The sequence below is a fragment of the Cupressus sempervirens genome, chromosome 9 (assembly GCF_028749045.1).
Source record: "Cupressus sempervirens isolate cs-2001-9-10 chromosome 9, ASM2874904v1, whole genome shotgun sequence".
NCBI classification, from domain to species: Eukaryota; Viridiplantae; Streptophyta; class Pinopsida; order Cupressales; family Cupressaceae; genus Cupressus; species Cupressus sempervirens.
Genome location: NC_143126.1, coordinates 3,893,973 through 3,905,344, shown reverse-complemented (window position 1 = coordinate 3,905,344; position 11,372 = coordinate 3,893,973). Strand labels below are relative to the sequence as shown.

General features: G+C 37.3%; 1 pseudogene; it reads left to right on the top strand.

Moving 5' to 3' along the window:
- Nucleotides 1–2,455: 2,455 nt before the first annotated feature.
- Nucleotides 2,456–5,688, top strand: LOC149537336 (putative U3 small nucleolar RNA-associated protein 7; annotated as a pseudogene).
- Nucleotides 5,689–11,372: the final 5,684 nt, after the last annotated feature.

Below are 11,372 nucleotides of genomic sequence, written 5' to 3'. Positions count from 1 at the left end.
CAAGTCTTTGAATGCTACTTTCTTGACTCTCATCCCCAAGATTGATGGAGCTAATAGGTTGGATCAATTCAGACCTATTGCTTTATATAATGTCACGTACAAAATTATCACAAAATTAATTGCTGAAAGGCTTAAGCCTTTTCTTGCCTCTTTGATATCCGAGGAACAGGGAGGTTATGTTGGTGGTAGACAGATTCTTGAGGGAGTGGTTATTGCTTCGGAGGCTATTCATTTTATGGCCACGTCCAAGGAAAAGGCTATGTTTATTAAGCTAGATTTAGCTAAAGCTTACGACCGAGTTAGTTGGGAGTTCCTGGGTCATGTGCTTCTTGCTTTTGGATTTAATATGGAGTGGGTGGATTGGGTTCTCAACTGTGTGAATTCCACATCCTTTTCAGTTCTTATTAATGGAGAACCTACTGATCTATTTTCTGCTTCTCGGGGGCTTCGGCAGGGGGATCCTATCTCTCCATATCTATTTATCATTATGGCAAAGGCTTTGGGCAGATTTAAAAATCTCAAGCAGAAGAGGGACTTGTTCAAGGATAGAGGTGGCACAATGATATTCCAGCGTACACGCACCTCCAATTTGTGGATGATACTAGATTGATGGGTTTGGATACCATTAATGAAGCAAGAAAATTCAGAATGATTTTGGATACTTATTTGAAAGCTTCTGGACAGCAAATTAATGAAGGTAAATCATCTATTTTTTTCTTTAATACTCCTCAGTCGATTCAGGTCAGGATTGCTAGAATTCTCAAGTTTCAAGTTGGATCCCTTCCTGTGATTTATCTTGGAGTACCACTAGCCCTGGGGACTCAGCTGAAAGAATATTGGCAAGGTATGTTGGACAAATTTCGTAGCAAGGTGAGTCACTGAACTCATAGATGGCTCTCCTCTTTTGGAAGGGTCATCCTCCTCAAGATTGTGATTCAGGCTCTTCCTATTTATAGGTGTCTGGTGCAAACTCCTCCCATTGGAGTTATGAAAGATTTTGATGCTCTATCGTGGAAATTCCTTTAGTTAGGCAATCTCCTCTCTTCTAAATGGAGCCTGGTCAAGTGGGACACTGTTTTCCTGCCTAAGTTTGCTGGGGGATTAGACCTTAAATGTATGGCTCTTGGTATCAAGGCTCTGGCGGCTAAGTTATATTGGAGGTGGTGCAAGAATCAAGAACGAGATTGAGCTGAAATTCTGGCCCATAAGTATTTCCTAGGAGTGGAACTTCAGAATATTCCTAGGATCCTTTATTTGGGACACTCTTAAAAGAGGTGCTCCTCTTGTCAAGGACGGCCTCTTCTGGATATGTAATGAGGGATCGTGTGTGTTATTCTGGCAGGACTCCTGGGATGGCTATCCTCCCATTCTCTCCAGCTATCCACACCTTCAGCCTCTATGTCAGATTTTTTCAGCTGCAGGATGGACCAAAGTAGTTCACTTCAAAACTATGAAGAGGTGTGGTTCGATGGTTGTGGCTAGTTGGAAGGATCCTCAGGATTGGCCCCCGAGGGGCTCCTCGGAGATTCGGGCTGAGCTGGCCAATCTTCTCTCTGTTAGGCTGTGTAGCTCTTCTAAGGACAAAGATATCCTGGCTTGGGGTCCTAGCCCTAAAGGTATTTTCAGTGTGGCCCAAGGGTATGCTCAACTGGATAGTCAATGTAATGAAATTCAGGAGATTCCCTGGTGGCGAAAGGTTTGGAATAGGTTCTCATGGCCTAAATGTAATTTTTTTCTATGGCTGGTTGCTCAAAAAAAGTGTCTTACTTGGGATAACCTCCAGAGAAGAGGGTTTCAAGGTCCTTCTTTTTGTCCCCTCTATAGGTTGCATGGAGAAGATGTTTCTCATTTATTCTTCTTATGCCCTCCCTCTAGAGAAATCTGGCATAAGTGGTGGGAGGCATGGTGTCATGGATGCGTTCATGATGAATCTCTTATTGAGTTTTGGGATAGCCTTGGTAGACCCCCTGCGAAAACTTCATTCCTATAGGTGGCCTGGGCTGTTGGACCTTCTTTCATTCTTTGGAATCTTTGGTTGGAGCGTAATCGTCTGATTTTCTGTAACTCCAGCCTAGGAGTCACTAAATTATGGCAGTTGATCCTAAGCAGGCTTCAGGAGACTGTCTACGCTAAATGTGATATGACGGAGCCAGTGGATCTTGATGACTTCAGGATAGTTAGGAATTTGGGATTGGTGGACAAAGGATTTGGAAGTAGAAGCAGTAAGAGATCTCAACCACTAAAAAGAAGAGTGTGTAGGATGGGAGATGGAGGCCTCCACCAGATGATGTTTTAAAGATTAACACTGATGGCTCCTCCTGTGGGAATCCTGGACAGGCTGGTGTGGCCCCGAGGGATTGGGAGAGACGTGGATGGCAAGGTTTGTTTCATATTCTCTCTTCACAAAGGAGTTCATTCCAATAACGTGATGGAGGCCTTGGCCATTAAGGTGGCTATGGAGCGGACTTGCTCTCTTGGATGGAGGAGAATAGTGTGTGAATCAGACTCTCAGATTGTTGCGGACATGATAAGTAACCAGAGAATAGAGGACTGTAACTGGCATATTGCCTCTCTTGTTAGAGAGATTCTTCACTTGAGTAGCTTTGTGGATGAGATCTCCTTTTGTCGTATTCCCAGGGAATGGAATGGAGTTGTTGATGTCTTGGCAAAATGGGCATCGGAGAAGGGAGCTGGTTGGAATATTTCCGATAGGGATGATCTTCCTATTGATTATGTGGAGATTTTCAAGCATTTAGTGGAAAAGGATAGAACTTAATGATTTTTAGGTTGTGGTTTGGTGGATTGGGCCTGAGGCCTTTGTAATTTGGCTTTTTCTGAATAAATTTTTACCCTTTTTTCCCAAAAAAATAAAAATGATTGCAATAAAATAATTATTTAATATTTGTAATTAAATTATTACTAAATAATTTGATAACGTACTACTTATGAATTAATCATCAATAAAATAATCATTACAAAAGAATATATATATTGCATATATAAATAGCTAAATTGAATAACAGATAATAATAAACACCTAACTAATTAAAATATAATTATGATATTCATCAAAATATAATTACTATATCCTAAACTATACTAATTCCAAACTAACACCTAACCCTCCTAACTAGTTAAACTAGCGACCCGACCTATGATCCCATCGGACATGGGACATACTATAAGTATGAATGCGGACAAATGTAAAAGATACGGAAAAAAGTGAAATAAAGAATTATATTTCAAAATAAAAAAAGGCGGCGAATCTCAGATGATTAATCCAATACTAAGAATCAAATAGTTTTATCACTTGACGTCTTAAGGTCTCCGCATAATTCTGACTTTGTGAATGATTCACATCCCATCCCTACAGACTTGTCGATGCCTTTGCATGTCTTTCTTGAAGTATTAACACACAATACCCACAGCAAATGTTATCCGGACCTGTCTGGGTTTTTGGCAGCCCAATAAAAACAAATTCACAACTTGACAAAAATAGATTTACTCTCATGGCAAGATTATCATTATGCAGTGACGCCTAAACAAGTATTTCTATTGGCCTTACACTTGCTTCTATTTAAATTTATCATAATCAAACTATTCCTGCCTTGAGTGCCAGATAAAACAACACTGAAATATTATCAAAACAGAGACCTGGAAGACCTGACACTGACGCCATAAAAGAAAACATAATCCTACAAAGAGCCAACATCCAAACACATGCATCAAACGTTACTTCATGAAAGTCTTCAGCAAATACCCAGTGTTGACACATCGCTCTGTCTATCAATATATAATCACATCCAGTGTTGTATCAGTTTAGAACACCATCTAAACATAGAGACTTAGTCGACTCTAACCAAGGAGGTATGTAAAAAATTTGAGTATAAATAATATGCGGTGTAAACCCTCTGAACGTTTCTGTATAGTCAACCTGTAAAAAAGATCCTCTGTACAATAGGAATATATACATGACTATATTGATTGTCACTCTCTTTATTGACTGTATATAATTTTGACATCAATGACACAGTTGTCCAACAAGTTGGCATTTATCCCTGAAAATGAAAATGTTTAGCAATCTACTATACTTCCATTGAAGTGTTTTAAGAAAGTACAGTCAAAAGAAAAACTACATAACCATGAATGGCGATGTGGAAAACGTAGTGGAATCCACCAGTAGTCATAGGGAAGACTTAGCTTGTCTGATGCACAAACACCACTAGCTTGTTTAAATTTATACTTTGACCGTGCTAAAAACATGGGGAAGCAAGGTCAAAGTAGAAGTATCATTTCTTTTAAGGGGTTTATTGAAATCTTTCTTCAGATGATCTAGTTCACCACTTCCATTTCTAATTAAGATAGTGAAGATTTTATGGTCTTCAATTCATGTCCTCCGTAGGTGTAAAATAACACATCAGATATGTTTCATAATCAAAATGCAATAGTTTTGGTTTCCACTGTAAAATTCATTTTTTAATTAAATCTCTTAGCAGGTATGCTTACATCTATGACAAAAATGGTACATAAATTCATTCTCTAAAGGTAGGAAATATGTTCTTGGTAAAATCATTTCATTTTGATGTCTATGATTGCTCATTTTCTCCTGTCAGGTTTCTATTATAAATGATTGCTTGTTAGATGAACTTAATGCATTGATCAAATTTTGCAAGAACATACAGACCCTTTAAGACTTGAATTTTTACCCAAACACTTCCTTTTGGCATCTATAAGTAAATCTGGTGTTCTTCGATATCAGGACACGAGTACTGGCAATTTGATTGCCAGTCTCAGAACACGACTAGGTTGGTGTGTTGCAATGTGTATGAATACCCACAATGTTGTGCTAGGATTGGGCCATAACAATGGCACAGTTACAATGTGGAGCCCCAATATGAGCACTCCACTAGTCAGTACACTTGGCCATCATGGTCTTGTTACAGCACTGGCATTTGATTTGCAAGGGCATCAAATGCTCACAACAGGCACTGATAGAAGACTACGTGTCTGGGATTTGAGAAAATTTTCACCTCTACATAGCTATTCTTGTCATGCAAAGAGTGTGGACATCAGCCAAAAAGGCTTACTGGCTGTGCGATGTGAATCACTAATTGAAATTTGGAAGGATACATTAGTGACTAGCCAGAACAAGCCATATTTGAGACACTGGTTGGGAAAAGGATTCTGTCCATATGAAGATGTGCTTGCCATTGGACATGCTACAGGGATATCTTCCATTCTCATGCCTGGGTCAGGGGAGCCAAACTTTGATCCATTTTTGCAAATCCATTTGAAGCAGTGAAGCAGCGAGGTGAAAAAGAGGTTCGCTCACTCCTTGATAAATTGCACCCAGAAATGATAATGTTAGACCCATAAAGTATTGGTGTTGTATGACGTACACAAAGAGAGTGAGAAGGCCAAGGAAGTTGACATGCAAGCAGCCATTGCTGCTGGGAAAAGTGTTGTTTTGAAGAAGAAAACAAAAGGGAGGAACAAACCAAGCAAACAAATAAGAAAAAGTAGGAAAACATTATCCGAGCAAAAAGACCACTTGTCGAGGAAAAGTTGAAGAGCCAACAAGTTAATAAAAGGCCAAAGATTAGTGATTTAGATCTGCCTAAAGCTCTTGAGCGTTTTGTTCGCAAGTGAACTTTGGAGTTTGATTGGTTGTATGCTCAATTATATCTGCCACTGGTGTTACTACAGTGCATGATCTCAGATTAGGTAGGTTGGCATGAAGGCGATATAGTTCTTTGAATTGTTTGCATAACAACTTTTCTGGCAGCTGTAACACTGCCTGCGAATAGCAGTATTTAATCTGGTGAAGTCTAGGTTGAGAACGTAAATTATGAAGTAACCTACAACAAATTTTATTTGTAATAGACAAAGCTTACGAGTTTTACATTTATGAGCTCTTTACTCTTATTATTTCATTATTATAGGGACCTTGTTGATAGGTTTACCACTTGTCCATATAAATCAATATTTCTATCTTTCAATTCAGATATACTCTTTCAAACTCTGCTTAATATACCAGAGTCTTTGTTGGATTGGAGACCTGCCTCATTTGATTTCCATGATGACATGCCATGTCATACCTAGGACAGGGGTGCCCAAAATCAATGCTTCATTATATTTCCATGCTTTCGTTGTTATTCTCAACATTATCAAAAACATTTGAGACTAGAAATTCCATTATGATGAAACAATGAGAAATTATAAAAACTAACATGATGTATAGTCTGATCTTTTCCCCTTTGATATTTCTCTTTGGGGTTTTGACTCTTCTTGAGTGTCCATTATAAGGATCTGCTATTTATGATTGATCTGCTCACATGATAGTCTTGGTGGTTTTCACCATGCTTTTGATGTCATTACTGTCACATATCCATTGGGCATGTCAGCTTTCTCTACTGGTTTGTGTCTATCCTTCATCATACATTTTCCCTCCTAACGTGATTGGCATGCGTTATCTTTCACTAGAAATTTCCTTTCTATGTCTCTTTTGCTAATGCTTGACAAAATGAGTTCATTGTCCTCATAATCCACTTTGCACAACATTTGAAGCTCGAAGGGTGCTTTTCTTAGCTATCTTCATGGTGCCTTGGACCTTCCACTCGTGATGAATTTCCTAGATTTATTACCACTACCATTTAGATTGTGTTTCCCTTTTAGGAAATTCATTACTTCTCCTTCTCTATGTTTCTATGAGTCTCGTTATTCCTTGACTATGATGCACACTTTTGCATGACCTTAGCTGATTTCTTTTGTCCTCTTATGTATACTCTTTATACCTACTACTCATACTCATACCATGTTCTTTACCTTATTATTCGCTTCCAAAGGTCTAATATGGGTGCTTTCAGTGAAGTTTGCTACTTATCAAGTTGTTTCTTCTATCACTAGTGCCCCAATCATGATGATTTAGGTGCTCTTACCAGCAGCATGTGCCACTTCTTTATCATTTTCCAAACTTCTAGGTATGTCATCCTATTTCCTCTATCAATAGCACCTCGATCATGAAAATCTAGGTGCTCTTACCAGTAGTTTGTGCCACTTTTTAACCACCTTGGGTGTCTATTATCTGTCATTGTTGTCTATACACAATAAGTTGGCTTTATGTTGCCCCTTACTATTTGAGCCTTTCGACAAAGATATGTATTTCTTCATGGGATTGTAGTTTGTACTTGACAACATTTTCTTTTGCATCCCTTCAAATTCTTACGACAATTGTTCTACTAGACCTATGATAGGAGTCACCTTTTGTTCTTAACTCTTGTCAAAGCACTGTACTCAGTTCTGCTATAGCCTACTCCTCATTAAATGCTTAAGACCTTCAAACTCTCTTCCTTGTCACCTCCATGAGCTTTTATACTTTTCTACTTATTGTCTTCGTTTCTTACAAGCAACACTTAAAAATGCACTCTCTTTAAAAGCTATTTGGAAAATACAAGTAATACAAACTTTCTCGTCATGAAAAGATGCAACAACATGCATGAAAGAGACTTCATTAATCACTCATACAAACTATTGCAAAAAGAGCTTATGCATTTGCTAGTCTTGAGCAAAGTAGTTTCAGGGACTCTAGGAGGTCTATCTCTTATTTGTTTGATGACTACCCTTTCACCATGCCTTATTATTTTCACTTTGTAACAATCACTCTCTCTCTTCCACTTACAAGCATTGTGAAGTTTATCCCTATTTGGACTCTAAACTTACACCACATAACTTCTCCATAGATTTCTTGGATATCCCTTGACACTGTCCTTTATAAACCATTTTGCAAACTACCCTTCTAATTTTCAAGAAACATGACATAAATTCTCTTTTTGAATATTTTGTAGTTTGGAGACAAAGACGAGGTTTATGGTTTTGATGTGTGCTTTACTATTCATAATTTTAATAAATTTTATGAAGAACCTTCAATATTGACAAAATCCCTTACAAATACCATAAACTATGTAGAAGGAAGTGGTCTCCCTAACTTAGATCCCTTACATGACAGAGTTATTCACACATCTCTTGCAATTCTATAGACAAAATCTCTAATATTTGGGAATACTCAACTTCAAAAGAATTTACAAAAGATGAAGCTTTCATCATGGCAGATATTTGGCTTTATGAGAGGATACTCCAACAAATATTCATGCACTATGATACAAGATTCCTTCAATGCAATCAATAAACACTTTATATACTTTGTGCTTCGTGCCATCTTAAGGGAAACTTCTTGGTTATGTGTGCCAAGTTGGTGTAGTAGTGGGCAGGATGACCACCCGAGAAAGCCTAATGTTTCACCTTTGTAATGAGTGCATAGTCCATTATCATGAGAGAGATTCTTATCAATTGAAATATAGTTCAATGAACTTGACTCAAAAATTACAAACTTTAGTCCTTTTACCTATTTTTGTGACCATCAAATCACTATTACAAGTAAATCTTTTGCTAAGAAAATAAAAGACTAAGTTAAATGTCCCTTACAAAAATGATCAAGAGAATCACACTACTAAATTTGGGCCCAAATTGCTATGGCAGCATTGCCTGAGCGACAGTACCATGAATTGGCTCCCGTCAGGCGAGCGTTGGACTTTTGTTGTCGCAAATTGTGACAGCAAGGGAATCCATCACAACTTTGATAGATAAAGGTGTCATAACTTGGAACATGCAAGGGTAAGAGTTCATCTTATTTCCTCCCACTTTGCGATAGTAGACTATCACAATTGCGACGGTATAAGCTTGTAGTTTATCGTTCGACCGATGACAAGTCGTAAGAGTTGTTTGTCACAATTCTTTAGAATAATTTAGAGGGGGGTTGAATCAGTGATCCAAAGTCTAGATGTACAAATAAAACTTTTTAGTGCTAATCAAATCCATATCCATAAAACCTTAACATGCATGAATCCATTAGATCATACAGTACCTTAACTTAGTAGGTTACTGTCCTAGGTCAAAATAACTTTACAAAAATGTAAACATGAAATACCATAAGCATAGTCACACAATTTGACACAAGGATTTTACGTGGAAACCCAATTTGGGAAAAAACATGAGTAACATGCTACCAATTCTCACTCTTCTAAAGTGATGCCTTGTAAAAGGCCAAGGCTATTAAAGGTTACAATTCACACTGTTAAATATGACTTGGTTAAAGGATTTCAATCACCTTGTTAGGAGTGAGCCTTGTTAGAGGACTTTAGACCATTCCATTACAATGTCACCCAGTTAAAGGATCTACAAATGACTATTAGGTCAACCATAATCCAAAGGATTTTATCCATATTGGTACAATTGTTAGAAAGTAACAGTAGGACTTTATCTGATAAAAACTTACAACTCACTTACAGATTTTAGATCTATGTTTCTATCCTCCATTCTTCTTGACATTCATACTCTTCAGCTCTAATAGCTTGTTCACCCTTCAAGCATTCATCCCCTTAAGCCTTCTTGCTTTGTATGCCAACTACAACCTCTTCTATTCAGCTACTAGATGAAGCAATACCCTAGACTCCTTGTCTTCCTTAGGTACTCACACATGACAACCTTTGTTTCTGACCAACTATCTCTATAAATAGAGAATTTAGATCTTTTTCTGCTTAACCACAATCATCCATTTTAGAGTTAGGTAGGATTCAATGAATCTACCCACTTTTCCATTTGGTTCCTCTAGAAACTTCGTCTACAATCTTCCTTGAATTTTCCTCAAAGCAGTTTACCTTGAATTCTATGCCACCATCTCATAATAGTTATCTTCCACATGCTTCACATAATTCAAGAGATCAAATTAGTCAGCTAAGATTCATCAAATCTTCGATTGTTTGCTGTCACTCGACATCTGTACTATTCTATCACTCGGCCAACACTAGTTCACTTAGAAAACACTAAAGTTTATTGATGCTCAACACCAACTAAACTTTACTCAACATATACTAACATTAAATCAACTTGCATTGTTTGTCTTCTTTGCTCGACGCCTATTGATTTTCATTTGGCTTCTACTGATTTATGTTCGGCTTGCACTGACTGATCGACAAGGCTTGGAAAACACTTTTCTTACCTGATCTTCTTCTAGTCTTTTCTTAAGTAATCTTTCAATTCATACTTTAAGTAGATAAACACTACACTATAGTATCAATGTCTTACTTGGTCTTAGTGCTCCTTTTATACACCAAATAACTTAACCTTTCTCTAGGTGCTCTTGTTATATCTTCTTTTCAAATCCTCCTCATCGATCAACCGCATGATAGCATTCAAACCAAAAAACAATTATCTCACCAACAGGTAGTAGGTTTGACATCATTCACAAAATAATGATTGTTCCATTATAGGCTCTTCACTTCAAAATAATCTCTTTTCAGCAATCTCCCTCTTTAGCATTGATGAAAAATCAATACCAACAAAAATGCCAAAAAGAAAATAATATTGTTGAAATTTCTCCCTCTATAGGCATATGTCCTTCCTTTGTATACGGTAATGTAGTCTTTTTCAATCTCCTTCAATTTATCTCTCTTATATCTCCCTTTGTAGGTTATTTTTCTCTTTCTCTGTATCCTTCTTTCTTATATCTCCCTCTTTGACAACAATGTTTCAAAAGACTTGTCATCTTTTCATGCAAATATAATCAATTCAAGTTCTCCCTCTGTCACCTTGCGTGTGATTGTAAATCTTCTAATTTAGCTCCTTCATTACTTTAGGTAGCTCCTAAAGTAAGATCCACTGCATCAAGTTGTAAGATACAACATTCAACTTAGTTGATGTAGGGCACTACTCATGCTTCTTAAGTAGCTTGGGATGTGGGTATCACCCCTAGTTTATCTCTAAGATATTCATGTACATCCTTAGCTAAAGCTTTTATGAATATATCAACTATTTGTTCTTTTGTATTCGCATATTCCATCCTCACTTCTTTGTCTTAAACCAGCTCCCTTAAGTAATGATACTTGATTGCAATGTACTTTGTCTTTGTGTGCATCACGAGGTTCTTTGATATTTTTATAGCACTTGTGTTATCACAATAATGTACCACAGGTTCAGTGATTTCCTCCTTCATGTCTTCGAGTAGCTGTTTGATCCATGCCACATTTGTACAATTAACTACAACAAACACATATTGAGCTTTAGCAGTAGATTGAGATATATAGTTTTGTTTATTATTGGTCCATGTGATCAATCTCTTTCCTAAGAAAAATGTTCCACCGCTTGTACTCTTTATGTCATCAACGTTTCAAGCCCAATCAACACTTGTATAGGCTCTTAACTCAAATTTGTCATTTTTCTTGTAGTACAGACCATAATCTTCTATTCCTTTCAGATATCTCATAATTCTCTTAACAACCATCGAATCCCAACAACTAATGTACTGTTGGGTCTGCTAT